Raw genomic sequence first — 17,257 nt, forward strand, 5'->3', positions numbered from 1 at the left:
AGTTCGCCAGTAGAAAACAATAGTTTATCTTCTTTTTTTTACACTATCCATCAGCCCGATGCCCACCGCCCAGGGGCATCGGGGACAGCCCCGGACTTTCAGCATGGGCTGGTAAGTCCTGGAGGGGGGGGGACCCCTTCATTGGGGGGGGGGGTCCCCACTTCCCAAGGACCCCTGCCCATGCTGACCAGCCAGGGGGTTAATGCTTTGGCCGCGGGACCTTATATAATAAGTGTCCCCCGGCTGTGGCATTACCCTGCTGGCTGGTTGGGTCCGGTGCTGGTTCTTAAAATACAGGGGACCCCTAGTCATTTTGTCCCCCGTATTTTGGGAACCAGCGCCGGACCTTGAGCCTGGTGCTGGTTTCATTAAATCAAGGGGACCCCTATTTGTCAGGGACCCTGATTTTATGTCACCAGCACCGGCTCAATGAGCCCGGGGCTGGTTATGCTCTGGCGGGGGGACCCCCGCTCGTTTTTTTTTTTTATTTTAACTGTTTATTTTTTTTTTTTACACCAGAACCCTGCACAGAACATTGCGATCTGTGCAGGGTTCTGGCTAATTCGCCCATAAGAACCTGGTCTGATTTTTGGGCGAATTATAGGCACACTTTATACAAATCGCATACCATTAAATATGCGATTTGTATACTTTTCCATGTGAAAACATCTGGATGCGATGTGCTGCGAAAAGCAGCCATCGCATTTCCAGTGTGTCCAACTTGTTGGCAAAAATCGCCCTTTTTTCACATTTTCGGAGCTCATTAAATATGCGAAAATGGAAAATTTGCAAAAGTCTATTTATCTCACCCCATAGAATGTCACCCGTAATGTTTATTTAAGTTATTTAATAATCTTACAATGTACAAATATTGATCTTTAGAACAATTGTTCAATTAAATCTGTATATATGTATCTTTGTGTATACATATATATATATATATATATATATATATGTCCAGCAATGAGCACCCCTGATGTAAAACAAGGGGTTAATGGCTACCACCAAAGTCCAACAGATGTGAGATGCAGCAAACTTTACAGACAAATCCTCCAGGTTCCAAAGAGGTGAAAAATCTAGGTACAAATACATGGGAAAATGCGCTTCATGGTGCATTAAAAACAATATTTATTGAAGTAAAATGTAGAGACACAATTTGGTAAGTGATCGTGCCAAAGTAAAAACTGTGTCGACTGGTTACCACCCGGCGTGAAACATATCAGGCAAAATCTGCTGGGCAAACCTGTTCCCGCCATACCCGGATACCTCAGGACGCCCTCTGATGAATTCTTAAGCTGTGTACACACGGGGGCGATTTCAGCACATATCGCTGGCAATATGGTTGCTGAGCGACCATATTGGCAGGGAATTCATGTGCTGTGGGAGATAAATTTTCGGGAGCGCGCTCCAGCTGTCAGCCCTTCATGGTCACTGGTCGCAGGGGCATGCTCCTCCGATTATGGCCAGGGCCGTCTTAACAGCAGTGTGGGCCCAGGGCAAAGCGATGCACTGGGGCCCTGTCTCCCCTCCTAGGGGTGGGGAATGCTATCAGCAGCAGCTTTGATGTCCCACGGGTGGCAGGGGCAGGGCCGGTGCCACCACTAGGCAGGATTAGGCATTTGCCTAGGGCACCGGCCACTGGAGGGCGGTGGAGAGCAGCCAGGAAGCAGCAGCAGCAGCAGCCAGGATGCAGCAGCAGCGACATCCGAGGAGGAGAGCAGGAAGAAAGGAGCTGGGAGCAGGTGAGTGACGCCTGCCCCCCCCCTGGAGCCCACCCGGAGCCGACCACTACTCCCCCGTGGCTGCGGCCGCACCCCCCACCCCACCCCCCCCCCCCCCCACCCCCGCCTGGGGCTCTCTGGTGCAGGGGATGCTCTATCTTCCACTCAACATGTAGGACCTGGAGAGGGAACTTCTGCTAATTACTCCTTTACTGCACAGGTGGTGGGAGGGAGAACAGTAACGTGTGGAAGGGGGCACTGAGCTGAATGAAGGGTCCCTTGTAAATGACTTCCAGGGAGGTAGGGGGTGTTTTATATGCAGTGGAGGGTTGGATAATGGAGTGGGCTTAATATTCGTCATTTTCCGGTGGAAGGGCAGCTTGTTTGACTGCAGATATCTCCATTATCTGGAAATAGATTTCTTAGCATTCAATAGTATAAAAACCTAGAGTCCCAACTTTCAGGAGGTGCTGGGAACTTGGGGATCAGAGATCAGGACTGAGCCAGAGCAATTCATTGACAAAAATATAAAACTGTACACCAGACGTTTGGAGCTGACAGCATTGAAGGCAGTCATATCCGCAGATTGTTGCTGTTTTTTGACAATACGCGCCCATTTTTTTGCCGATCCACGGGCTTTCCCGACAGTCGGAACATTGAATTCTGACTGTCGGGTTACTGTCGGACTGCTACAACATATCTTGTATTTTACTGTCGGACCAGACAAAATTGACCCAGGATTCCGAATGTCGTGTCGTTCCTACAGTCGGAATCCCAGATTGAATGCCCCTTAGGTGTAAATTTACTAAGAAGGGAGTTCTATTGAAGATGGGATGTTACTATGGGCAACCAAACAGATTCTATCTATTGTCTTAATAAAAAAAAAGTAGAATCTGATTGGTTGCTATTAGAGATGTGCGGGCAGCGTTTGGAGCCTCCCACCTGACTCAGATCTGGGGGCGCGGGCAAATCGCCCGGCTTCGGATTCTCACGAGATCCGGAACTCTATATAAGTCCCGGCTCCGGCACCATTCTTCCATGCTGTCTGCAAGGAGGGTAAAGCTATGGGGGACAAAGTAACTCTAATGGGGGACAAACTAATAGAGGTACTAACAGAGGCACTAATGGGGGCTGTTTAAGGGGGACAGGGGACGCTGTAACTAAAGGGGACACTATACTAAGGGGGCATTACTAAGGGTACTGTTATGTGGCACTACTAAGGAGGGCTGCTATATGGGACTGCTGTGGGGGACATCTAAGGGGCTCGCTGAAAGAAAAAAAACAATTTTTACTGTAGGGCTGCCCGGTATCAGTCCAGCTGACCTGCCCAGTGTCCCATATCAGTCCATCAGTCCAACTGTGCTGCCCTGTGTCCCCTATGAGTCCAGGGGAGCTGCCCCCATTTGTACCTGCAAGGGGTGTTAAGTGTGCTATATCAGTCCAGGGGTGCCCGCATGTGTGCCATATAATTCCATGGGTGCCCCCATGTGTCCCATATCATTTCAGGGGTGCCCGCATGTGTGCCATATAATTCCATGGGTGCCCCCATGTGTCCCATATCAGTTCAGGGGTGCCAGCATGTGTGCCATATCATTCCAGGGGTGCCTCCATGTTTCCCGTATCAGACCAGGGGTGCCCGCATGTGTCCCATATCAGTCCAGGGGTGCCCGTATGTGTCCCATATCAGTCCAGGGGTGCCCCCATGTGTCCCATATCAGACCAGGGGGGCCCTGGATATCAGTCCAGTGTTTGTGCCGCCCTCTTTTGTGGCTTATCATAGTCATCCAGCTACCTTGGTGCAACCTTTTGGCCTAAAAACAATATTGTGATGTGTGAGGTGTTCAGAATAGACTGGGAATGAGTGGAAATTAATGTTATTGAGGTTAATAATAGCGTAGGAGCAAAAAAAAAACAACAAAAAAATAATTATGCGATTTTAGCGGTTTTTATGCTTTAAAAAAAAAAAATCTGAACCTAAAACCCAAAACCTTGAGGGGGTGTTTTGGCAAAACCTATTCGAACCCAAAACCTGAAGATAATCAGAACCCAAAACGCAAAATGTGCCAGTGCACATCCCTCAATGCTATGGACAGCATCTAATCTTTAGTTGAACTCCCATTTTAGTACATTTTCCCTTAGATATGTGTTTTGAAACCAGAGCATCTGTATAGGAATCTTCCAACTGATCACATTGATATAGCTAGGGTTACCACCTAATCCCTTTAATTCCAGACACATATTAATTACACAGGTTCTGTGGCTGGCTGACTTCAAGACTCCATTTCACCTGGTTTTAAATTACCACAGAACCTGTGTAATTAATATGTGTCCGGAATTAAAGGGATGAGTTGGTAACCCTAGATATAGCTATTCTCCATGGGCCTGACAGGAGATGGACCAGCCATGGTTACCTCACCCGCAGTGGGAGGTAACTTAATGCAGTGTTTGCTGTGATGAGGGTGTTAGGAGGCAGGAACAGAGGAGGGTCAGCTTCTAGGGAGCTTCCATATGTGTTATATAATTCCAGGGGTGCGCTATGTGTATTATATCTGTCATGGGGTGTGAAGGGTTAATCAGCCATCTTGTCTTAATGTACTTCTTGAGTTTCATTTCTCCTGTACATTCTTAAGTGTGTCCCTGAGTTTCGTTTCTCCTACACACTCTGTAAGTTTCTTTTCCTGCATGTCACGTGTTGCTACTTCCCCATCCTTTCTCAGTTTACTCTGGATGGTGTATTTTTCAGATAACTGTATGTTTTGTGATTTGTCCAAAATTGCTGTATTCTACACTATGGCCCTATATGGTAACTTGTACTCACCCCTCCCTAGACACTGTACCCACCTACCTATATGCCAGCCTATTAGCTTGTCGAGCCTACATTCTATGTATTGTTATAAATATGCTGTAAGCCCCCATTAAAAGCAGAGTTGTACCCTGCATTACGTGGTCTCCGATTACTGATCATTTCTATACAGGGTCCCTCTCTCACGGAATTCTAAGGAGTGATTACATTGAGGTCTATCAGGTAAGGGGGAGATAAGAATATATTCCCCAAGAGCTGGGGGCTGCGAGTCCGGGATTCTGGGTCTGTCCCTAGACTGACAGAGAACTAATCTTTTTGTCATTTTGGGATTGCAGACAGTCAGAATTTGAACCCGTGTATATCTGTTCCGGGAACAGAAGAACACTTTTACGAAGTCTGGGACTTCTGAAGTCAGGGACTTCACTTCAATGTGCGCACACAGATCTGGGATCTGAACATTGACATTTGTGTCTGGGACACATAGACAGGACCTGGGGTCCGATTTAGTGACCTCAATTTGATCACTCGTCTCCTTATGGCCATTCTTTTCTGTCTTCATTTATTGTATGTTTAAAACTGTCTGTTCTATTGAATATCCTTTGTGTGGTTGGTAAGTGAACACACAATTGATATCTGTATAACTATTGTAAGTGCGGTTGGTAAGTTCACGCACCATAACATCAGGAAAATATTGTTTACTGTATGCCAACAGACTAGCGGCCTTGATGCTTCCTTACCTCTAAGGATAACGCTACGTGAGGCTTCATATACAGTATTCACATAACAACAAGACTCTGTCCACCGTCACGTAGACGGTCTGTTGTTTCACTAACATTTTGTACTTTTATATTAATGGGATGTACTTAGAGGAAATATAGTTCATATAATATTCAGATAAAGACCAACCCTCACAGTCTGCTGCCACAGGTCCCGACCTGCCTGACTGAGACGGCGCCCCTGGTCTGAGTATTAAGAACTTTCCACGCTCCCATTCACAGTCAGAAATATTGATACACAATCATACCCCGACATGGGTGGAAATAATAGTAAGAATAAAACAGTCTATCCACCCCCATTACCTAGTGAAACATGTAAGGAATATGTTGCCCGTAATTCATCCACGGATTACTTCTTAGTTAACCCATGGGTAGACAATTTAGCAGGGTGGACAGAAGCAGTAAGTCCCAACCCCTTTCCCCGTGATGGATCAAACTACCCTTTCTTTATGGATATGGTCAAAGGTCTTTGTCTAGAGGACAAAGAAGCCTGGCCATATTACACAGCAGATCCCAAGTGGGATATGAAATACATGCGTGCAGGAGGAGAACAATGGCTCATCATCGCTCCCTCCTGGTACGACACAAACTTATCTAAGAAACAGAGAAAGATAAAATCTGTCACAACAAAATTACACAAAATAGAAGAATTAAGGAGTAATAAGACCCTTAAAAATCTGTCACCTCCTCCCTATAGTCCAGTATATCCCTCACTCACAGATGTTGAATTAATGGCTGTCGGACATCATGTCTTAAAACCCACAGCCCCACCATCTGGCCGAGATGAGGAGGATCTCCTCAAATCAGAAACCAGTGAGGATGAGGAAAAAGAAGAGAAAGAACGAATAACACCTTTAAAAATCCAACTCACCAGTAAAAAGAGATTAACCGCAGATCAATCTTTAATAACTGATGATCTTGGCGCCAAAACTGTCAGATCTGGTGCTACTTATGATGCCCCTACCGCGTCACATACACCATTTATGACTATTGGAGACCAACTTCTCATAAAATCTATTGAGATAGAAGACCTAAATAGGATAATCAAACACTGCCCTAAGCCCACGGTCACAGCAACAGGATGCATTGCATATCTAAAAAAGGCATGTAAAGGCCGAAATTACACACAGGATGATATCAGACTAATTGTCGATAATGTCATAGATCACCATCATGCCTGGAATTGGGAAAAGGTCACAACTATTAGTGAAAGAGTTACCGATTCTAGAGCTAATAGATATCCTTTGAACCACCCAGATGGAATAAAAGCAATGTGGGCTCAATTAGAAGCATATATGGTCGAAGTATTTAAGACTCGATCATCCTTACCCATTGCTGTAGCGTGTAGACAAAAGGCCACTGAAACAGTCACTGAATTTTGGAAGAGATTTAAGAAATGTTGGACCGAGGAAGCTGGCCTCTCCCTCGACATGCACCACTTACTCATTTCCACCTTTATCAGTAATCTGCACTTTTCCATCTCCACCGCAGTAAAACAGAGCGTCTCTTCCTGGACCTCTGATACTGTTGAAAACTTTGAAACACACCTATATGAAAAAGAGGCCGCAGGCTGTTTCGACATTAAAAAACCCATGGCCCCAACCCACAGTTACCAGCAAAACAACAGGGGCCCACCAAATAGACAGAACAGGGCGCCCCAATACGGTCAAAGGAAACCCTTCAGACCACCACAGGGCCCACCCCAAATACACCACAGGGCCCCTCCTTACAATAGGGATAATAACACTGGCGCAATACACAAACAGACAACCTGTTACAATTGTGGCCAAGATACACACTGGGCTAGGGAATGCCCATTCCCACCCCAAAGACCACAACAACCATACCGACCTCCACAAGGCCCACACAGGTCTCAACAACCACCTTTCACACAAGGGCCACCCAGACCATCCCGTGGCCCCACACCGGTCCAAGACCATGTACGTTTTAGGGTTGACTGGTCCGACCCCACCCTGTGACGGGGCCCGGAGGAGGGTATCCTATCTTTTGTCCAATTTACCACCCACTGGGAAGATGCACCCCTTGTCACATTATATGTGAATGGGAAGAAACTACCTTTTCTGGTAGACAGCGGTGCCACAACCAGTGTCCTGTGTTCCTTACACTATGATGGTGAATTACAAAAGACTACTCCTTCAATGGGAATCAACGGGATACCCACTGACACTTACCTGACTGACGAACTGACCATACAATCTGAAAACGGACGTTATCTAGGTGAACATCAATTCAGGGTCATCGCAGAATGCCCTGTCAACTTATTGGGAAGGGACCTTTTCAATAAATTCCGCATCTCCATCACACCTTCACCCAAGGGAAGTGGACTTCACGTCACTTCACCACACTTCTTAATGTCCCAAGACTCACTAAACACTTCAATTGACAAAATCAACGCAGGAATCTGGGCCAACGGTCCCTATGACACAGGCTTCATACCCTGTACGCCATACAAAGCCAAACTCAAACCAGATTCAAGCCACGTGTACAGTAAACAGTACCCATTATCACCAGAGAAGATTGAAGGTCTTAGACCAATGATACAGGAGTTCTTAGAACAAGGCATACTGAGATATGTGATCTCACCATACTGCACACCCATCAACCCGGTCGCTAAGGCTGATGGAAGCATTAGATTCGTACAGGACTTGAGGAAAGTAAATGACCTCATAGTACCAATTGCACCAATAGTGCCAGACATTAACACACTCATTTCATCAATCCCTGCAGACGCAGCATTTTTCTCAGTTGTCGATCTGAAGAATGCGTTTTTCAGTATCCCGATTGACGCAGAGACCCAATTACTCTTTGCTTTTTCTTTTGAAGGTAAACAACTCACCTGGTGTCATTTACCACAAGGCTATATTGACTCCCCTGTAGTCTATAGCATAGTCCTCCAAGCCACATTGGCTCCATGGCACCCCCCCCATAGTTCTGTCCTGCTACAGTATGCAGACGATCTGCTACTCTGTAGTCCAACTGAGGAGGCCAGCCGGGAGGATGGTATATCACTGTTAAACTGGTTATGTGAATGTGGACACAAGGTGTCCAAAACAAAAATGCAATGGTGTCAAAAGCATGTCAATTACTTGGGTTTTGTGCTCTCTGAGGGAGAAAGGAAAATCAGCCCACAACGCATACAGTCTGTACTGGGCCTGGTCACCCCAGCTACCCAGAAGGATATGCTGTCTTTCTTGGGTATGGTAAATTACTGCAGACAGTGGATTTCTGATTGTTCCTATTACGATAATATCTTGAGACAATGCACACTCAAAGACAAACCCAAAGTCATACAATGGTCAAATGAAATGTTTTCTGCATATGAAAAGCTCAAAGCAATGTTAGTTAAAAGCCCCGCGCTTGGTCTCCCCAACTATGTTTTGCCATTTCACCTGTTTGCAAGGGACACCTGTAAAACTATGGCGGGTGTGCTCACTCAAGTTCATGGAGGCAAAATGCGACCTGTCGCATTCTTTTCAAAGGTAATGCCGGTCACTGTACAAGGAATGCCTGCTTGTCTTCGAACACTGGCTGCCTGTGCAATGGTTGTTGAAATGGCTGCCGCACTCACTTTAGGACACAGTACCGTTCTTCATACTACACATAACGTACTGTCCATCCTCAAAGGCTTACATACACAACACATGTCAGCCCAAAGACTCAGTGGTTACGAGGTACTCCTACTAGGTAACCCATCACTCATTATCAAGTACGCAACAAATTCAGAGGGACCGGTGCCCATACTCAATGCCCTTTTAGGCTTAAAAGGACCTGACGACGAGGCACCTCCTCCACATGACTGTTCTCTGACAATTGACTCAGAAACTTCACCCAGAAGTGACATGTCGACTGTGCCCATACCTGACGCCGACATAATTTTTGTTGACGGATCTTGCAGTCGACCAAATGACAACACGTACCAGGCAGGCTACGCAGTAGTTAAACTTCCTCAAACTGTCCTTGAAGCAAAAGCAGTTCCTCTACAATCAGCACAAGCTGCTGAACTAATTGCTCTCACAAGAGCATGCCACCTATACACTGCAAAGCCTGTCACTATTTACACAGACTCCAAATATGCCTATGGCGTTGTCCACGACCATGGTATGATTTGGCAGCGTCGAGGCTTCACAGGCGCTGATGGAAAAGGCATATCACATGCCCAATTAATCACTGATCTCCTACATGCAATCACACTGCCTTCACACATTGCCATCCTCCACTGCAAAGCACACACCGGAGGAAAGGACGATATTTCGCGGGGCAATGCCCTTGCTGACACTGCTGCAAAACAGGCTGCTACCACATCCACATACAATCTCACACTGGCCGTAATCTCGCCACCGTCATTAGATGACACATACTTACTTACGGAATTACAGGCGGCTGCCTCTAACTCTGATTTATCAGATTGGACATATCCAATTCTGCAGAAGAATCCACGGACTGGATTAATCTGCAAAGAGGGGAAACCGTGTATCCCCCAAACAAGTGCCTCACTGTTCATAGCACACTACCACGGAGTAGGTCACCACAGTAAAGTCACGACAACACTGCTCCTCACCAATGATTTTTACATCACAAATGCAAAAGAACTTGTAAACCAATATGTTAGCAGATGTATTGTGTGTCTTAGAAATAATCCAAACAACCCCAACAAAGCAAGACACCAGCATCTTGAATACCCAACCACCCCATTTACTCACCTGCAAATAGATTTTACCCATATACCAGGTACAGGAAAACAAGAATACGCTTTGGTCATAGTTGATATGTTCTCGCGATGGCCAGAAGCATTCCCAACAAAGTCCGAAGACGCAAAAACAGTTGCCCGCATTCTCACGCAGGAGATCATTCCGCGATGGGGATGCCCACTACAAATCAATAGTGATAAAGGATCAGCCTTTACTGCAAAAGTCACTGAAGCTCTAGTTAAAGCCTTGCAAATCCAATGGAAATTCCACATTCCCTATCATCCCCAGAGCTCAGGTATTGTGGAACGAATGAATAGGACTTTAAAGGATAAATTGAGAAAAGCAACAGGCGGCACCTTCAGCAAATGGAAGACAGTCCTTCCTATCATACTGGCTGAAATTAGAATGACGCCACAAAAGACTCTAGGTTACTCCCCCTTCGAAGTGCTAATGGGCAGACCCTTCCCCACGCCCTGGGCGAAGAAACCATTAGTCATAGCGGAAGGGGACTTAGAAGTAATAAGAGAAGAATACATAAGATCCCTAATACAGAAACTAGATGAGATTGAACAAAATGTTATTTTTAAAAATCCTTCTCATCCACAGATACCCACTCACCCATTCAGGGTTGGAGACAAGGTCGTTGTGAAGATCCTGCCAAGGAACAAGAACCCCGGAGACTTCGCATACGGACCAGAGACAGAAGTGGTCGCTGTCACAAGAACGGCTGTTCTTACAGACGAGGGACCAACGTGGATCCACGCATCCAGAGTAAAGAAAATCCCAACTTCAGCTGCTATCGACACAGAGGTCGACACCGATCCAGAGATTGACACAGTCCGGACCAGCGAGGTGCTAACGAGGGTAGACAACCCTGACCTCCACCCTGGAGAAGAACTGCCGGTTGGAGACACCGAGGACGAGGATTTACAAACTCCTGAAGCCGAGGGGGACTTTGAAAGAAATGATTCCCCCCACTTTAGCCCTAGTGACTTTGCTAGGTCTTGCAGTATATATACCCCTTAAAGCTGAAGTAGATATAACTCGAGATGACGAACTGTTAACCCTATGGTATAATTCATCTAATACCCATGTTGCCACATTTGTGCTTGACTATTTTCAATTCCCAAAAATAGCTAAAGAGAGAAAAAAAATCGATATAGAAATGCGATTCGATCAAGTACCACCATCCAACTTAAGGCCCGAAGTTATTTATATCTGTGTAACAAGTGATTACTGGGGACACAACTGCGATTATTGGGGGGCGGCAGCTTGGAATTCAGGGAACAAGTGGAATTACCGCCCCACCGAGGCCCTGAACAGGAAAGACAAACATAACAGGGCCCTCATAGACAGAATGACTATCTCCAAGCATACCACTATCTGCACTACCTCTAACGCAGACCGACCCCACGGGCACTGGAAACCTAAGATCCTCAAGCCCTGCCAGTTTACGATAAATATAGAAAACCCCAGCCCCCAAGACAGCGGCCTGTACGTATTTGGACTTCACTTCCCCCGAGGCCTAGTCCCTAGCCCCCGGCAAACCTTCTACCTAAAGGATATGTATAATGGTAAAAACTATGCCCCCAGTGCACAGAGGGGAAGGGATGACACAGGTAAGCCTCTTATGCCACACATAGTTAAGTTCAAAGACATGTTAGCTATCAACAACCCCACTTATGAAGATACTATAGCTATGGAAACTGGATTCTCAGATGTTAATTTTTGGTTAGAATGGATGAAATATAATGCCCATAAAAGTAATAATACTGATTGTTATGTATGTGCTAAATCTAGACCTCATCTAGGTACTGTACCCCTGAATATACCAGAATCAGAGGATAAATGCTTTTTTACCTTGTACACTGATAGTAAGACATTAGATAATGAATGTGAGTCATGGAAAAGGAACTACCCCATTTTGTCTAAACACACCAACCCAGGTAACGCTATCACCATCTACCCAGGTAATTACACTTGTTATTACTCAAATATCACCAATGGAGCTGATTTGAAAGTATTTCCTGAAGGATTCTGTGCCACTCGCAGATTCTTTGCCCTACCCATTATGAAAAAGTCCCTTGGTGATATTTATTTTATCTGTGGTGATATGAAAATTAGAACTAGACTCGAAAACGCATGGAAAGGAGAATGTGCCCTGGCTAAAGTCATTATGCCTATCCACATTCTACCCTCCAGCATTGAAATACCCACACCTGCACCCACAACAAAACCATTAAACATTATTAGAAGTAAAAGAGAAACACCTAAGGAAAGTTTTGATCCCCATGTATACATAGATACTATTGGTGTCCCAAGAGGGGTCCCAGATGAGTTCAAAGCACGAAACGAAGTTGCTGCCGGCTTTGAATCACTGATACCCATTGTGACAATCAATAAAAATGTAGCATGGATAAATTATATGTATTATAATCAGCAGAGATTTGTTAATGATACCCGAGATGCTTTGAAAGGTATAGCTGAACAATTAGAGGCCACCTCCCAGATGACATTCCAAAATCGAATGGCCTTAGATATGATTCTTGCTGAAAAAGGAGGAACTTGTGTGTATATTAATAAAGTAGCAGGATGCTGTACGTACATACCTGACAACACAGGTCCCAACGGTAAAATCACTTTAGCTATTAAAAAGTTAGAAGATCTATCCATCGAACTCAAGAAGAACTCAGGTGTCACCGACCCCTGGAGTGCTTGGTTTGGATGGATGAACAATTGGAAACATGCCTTAGCTCAGCTAGGCATTTTCCTACTTGTAGTACTGATATTATTTATGATTATTGCTTATTGTGTTTTCCCCCTGTGCAAGAAGATTGGGGCAAAATACCTAGACAATGCTACACCTGTTATGTATACTGATTTGTCTGCCAAGACCCCTTCCCCAGAAGATTACGCTGCTTATGTCCACAGCAACGCCAGAAGAGGGAAGCCGTTTATAAGAATCAGATAGTCTGAGAGACTATGATTCTAAGAGGGGATTGAAGGGTTAATCAGCCATCTTGTCTTAATGTACTTCTTGAGTTTCATTTCTCCTGTACATTCTTAAGTGTGTCCCTGAGTTTCGTTTCTCCTACACACTCTGTAAGTTTCTTTTCCTGCATGTCACGTGTTGCTACTTCCCCATCCTTTCTCAGTTTACTCTGGATGGTGTATTTTTCAGATAACTGTATGTTTTGTGATTTGTCCAAAATTGCTGTATTCTACACTATGGCCCTATATGGTAACTTGTACTCACCCCTCCCTAGACACTGTACCCACCTACCTATATGCCAGCCTATTAGCTTGTCGAGCCTACATTCTATGTATTGTTATAAATATGCTGTAAGCCCCCATTAAAAGCAGAGTTGTACCCTGCATTACGTGGTCTCCGATTACTGATCATTTCTATACAGGGTCCCTCTCTCACGGAATTCTAAGGAGTGATTACATTGAGGTCTATCAGGTAAGGGGGAGATAAGAATATATTCCCCAAGAGGGTGCTGCCATATGTGCTTTTTTATTTCACAGGTGCTGCCATGTGTACTGTATAATTCCATGGGTGCCCCATGTGTGCCCTATCAGTCCAGGGGTGCTGACATGTGTACTTTATTATTCCAGGGTTTATTGTAACCTATGATTTAAACGTAAAATAAACATTCTTTATGTTAAAAGAAATATAAAGTGATAATGTATATCATATTTTTACTGATACATATATGTAAAATGATATTTCTTTAATGTAGAGAAATGTATGTACACTGCTTTATTTTAATTGCATTGGTGACAGTGGGATTTAGGTTGAAATTGGGACATATATAGTTCAGACATTGGTGACAGTTGCAGAGAGAGGCGGAGTGATACAGAGGAAGGAAAGTGATTTGTCCTGTCAGAAAATGAGGGGAGAGTGAGACTGAGGGACAGATGTCCTGAGATGCATGTGGTCAGAGATGGAGCCAATCCTGCTGTCACAGAGCCAGGGAGGGGGTGTCTATGAATGACAGCAGTGTTGTGAGGGAGGCTCCATGGGCCTGTGAGGAGATGGACCAGCCATGGTTACCTCACCCCCAGTGGGTGGTAGCTTAATGCAGTGATGGCTGTGATGAGGGTGTTAGGAGACAGGAACAGATGAGGGTCAGCTTCCATGGGTGCTGCTATGTTTCGTGTATACTTCCAGGGGTGCACTATGTGTGTTAAATCTGTCCAGGGGTGCTGCCATACAGTATGTGCTTTATAATTTCACAGGTGCTGCCATGTGTACTGTATAATTCCAGGGGTGCCCCATGTGTGCCCTATCAGTCCAGGGGTGCTGACATGTGTGCTTTATAATTCCAGGGGTTAATGTAACCTATTATTAAAACTTAAAACAGACATTGTTTATGTTAAAAAATATATGAAGTGATAATGTATATATATATTTACTGATTTGTAAATGGAAAATTATATTTTTTTTAATGTAGAGAAATGTATGTACAATGCTTTATTTTAATTGTATTGGTGACAGTGGAATTTAGGTGGAAATAAGAACATATATAGTGCAGACATTGGTGACAGTTGCAGGGAGAGGCGGAGTGATACAGAGGAAGGAAAGTGATTTGTCCTGTCAGAAAAGGAGGGGAGAGTGAGACTGATACCCCTTTCACACCAGAAATGCAGAGACAAACCCGGGAATTAAATTCCAGGGACAAGCAGGGACATTCCCGGGTTGGGACCCATTCACACATGCTTTTGAAGCAGGGACAACCCGGGTCGGCACCTTTCACACTGAACCCGGGATGACCCTGCATTTCTATGAGAATAGCATTGAAAATTGCCTTTTTTAGATTATTGATTATTAATAGAGACAGGATTATATGCAACAAAAAAAGCTCGAAATATGCATGCAAATATGCAAGAAAAAAAATAAAAAATATGCATGAAAATCTTCAAAATATGCAAAATAAAAAATACAAAATATATAGTAATTTATGTGGTTTTTTTTTTATTTAAATCAGCATACAATTAGTAAGCAGTATATGACCAGCAGTAAAATATATATTTATAATGCCCCCAGCAGTAAAATGGATATAATACCCCCAGCAGTAAAATAGATATAATGCCCCCAGCAGATAAATTGATATAATGCCCCTAGCAGTAAAATGGATATAATGCCCCCAGCAGTAAAATGGATATAATGCCCCCAGCAGATAAATTGATATAATGCCCCCAGCAGTAAAATGGATATAATGCCCCCAGCAGTAAAATGGATATAATGCCCCCAGCAGATAAATTGATATAATGCCCCCAGCAGTAAAATGGATATAATGCCCCCAGCAGTAAAATGGATATAATGCCCCCAGCAGATAAATTGATATAATGCCCCCAGCAGTAAAATGGATATAATGCCCAAATCAGATAAATTGATATAATGCCCCCAGCAGTAAAATGGATATAATGCCCAAATCAGATAAATGGATATAATGCCCCCAGCAGATAAATGGATATAATGCCCCCAGCAGATAAACGGATATAATACCCCCAGCAGTAAAATGGATATAATGCCCCCAGCAGATAAATTGATATAATGCCCCAGCAGTAAAATGGATATAATGCCCCCAGCAGATAAATTGATATAATGCCCCCAGCAGTAAAATGGATATAATGCCCAAATCAGATAAATTGATATAATGCCCCCAGCAGAAAAATTGATATAATGCCCAAATCAGATAAATGGATATAATGCCCCCAGCAGATAAATGGATATAATGCCCCCAGCAGATAAACGGATATAATACCCCCAGCAGATAAATTGATATAATGCCCCCCAGCAGATAAATTGATATAATGCCCCAGCAGATAAATTGATATAATGCCCCAGCAGATAAATTGATATAATGCCCCCAGCAGATAAATTGATATAATGCCCCCAGCAGATACATTGATATAATGCCCCCAGCAGATAAATTGATATAATGCCCCCAGCAGATAAACGGATATAATGCCCCCAGCAGATAAATTGATATAATGCCCCCAGCAGATAAATTGATATAATGCCCCCAGCAGATAAATTGATATAATGCCCCCAGCAGATAAATTTATATAATGCCCCCAGCAGATAAATTGATATAATGCCCCCAGCAGATAAATTGATATAATGCCCCCAGCAGATAAATTGATATAATGCCCCCAGCAGATAAACAGATATAATGCCCCCAGCAGATAAACGGATATAATGCCCCCAGCAGATAAATCAGGGTTGCCGACCCTCCCGGAATTTGCGGGAGTCTCCCGAAAATCGGGTCCTTCCTCCCGGCCCCCGGAAGGGTGGGCAACCCTCCCGGAATCAGGGGGACCCCCACTGAGCCCCCCGATCGCGGCATTTATATGCCGCAATCCGCGGGTCTCAGGGGAGGGGGCGGAGCTAAAACGGCACAATCGTGACGTTTTAACCCCGCCCCCTCAATGGATAGCTGTTATTTCGGCTATTTGTTGTAATGGGGCGGGGCTTAATGACGTCACAGTTAAGCCCCGCCCCAAAACGAGTAACGCAAGATTCCTCTCCGGGCTTCTCCCGGAGAGGATTTTTTCAAAGTCGGCAACCCTGAGATAAATTGATATAATGCCCCCAGCAGATACATTGATATAATGCCCCCAGCAGATAAATGGATACAATGCCCCAGCAGATAAATTGATATAATGCCCCCAGCAGATAAATTGATATAATGCCCCCAGCAGATAAATTGATACAATGCCCCCAGCAGATATATTGATATAATGCCCCCAGCAGATAAATGTATATAATGCCCCCAGCAGATAAATTGATACAATGCCCCCAGCAGATAAATGGATATAATGATCCCAACCAGTGGCGTAACAGAAAATATTGCCCCCCCCCCACTGCGGGACAATATCGTCGCCCCCCCCCCCCCCCCCCCCGGGGGAGCTGGCAGGGGGGTCCGTGCGGCGCAGGGTACCTGTGGTCAGGGACTCGGGAGAGCCTGGAGGTCCCTGCGGCGCTGATTATGAGTTGCCGGGGTCCCTGCAGCGAAGTGGAAATACTGCGGTTTTTTTTTTTTTAAAGTGGCAATCATTTACACTGCAAAACCAGTTTGATTTTGCAGTGTAAATGATTGCCGCTTTAAAAAAAATCTGGAGATTTCTTCCCAAATCTCTCACTTTCTGAATATCTCATCCTATTAAACCTCACCCACAGTATCCCCCATATAGGAAACATGTGGAGGAGCCTGGCAGTTGAAGCCTGAATAGCCATCA

This window comes from Crinia signifera, chromosome 8 (assembly GCF_055691185.1).
Source record: "Crinia signifera chromosome 8, ASM5569118v1, whole genome shotgun sequence".
NCBI lineage: Eukaryota > Metazoa > Chordata > Amphibia > Anura > Myobatrachidae > Crinia > Crinia signifera.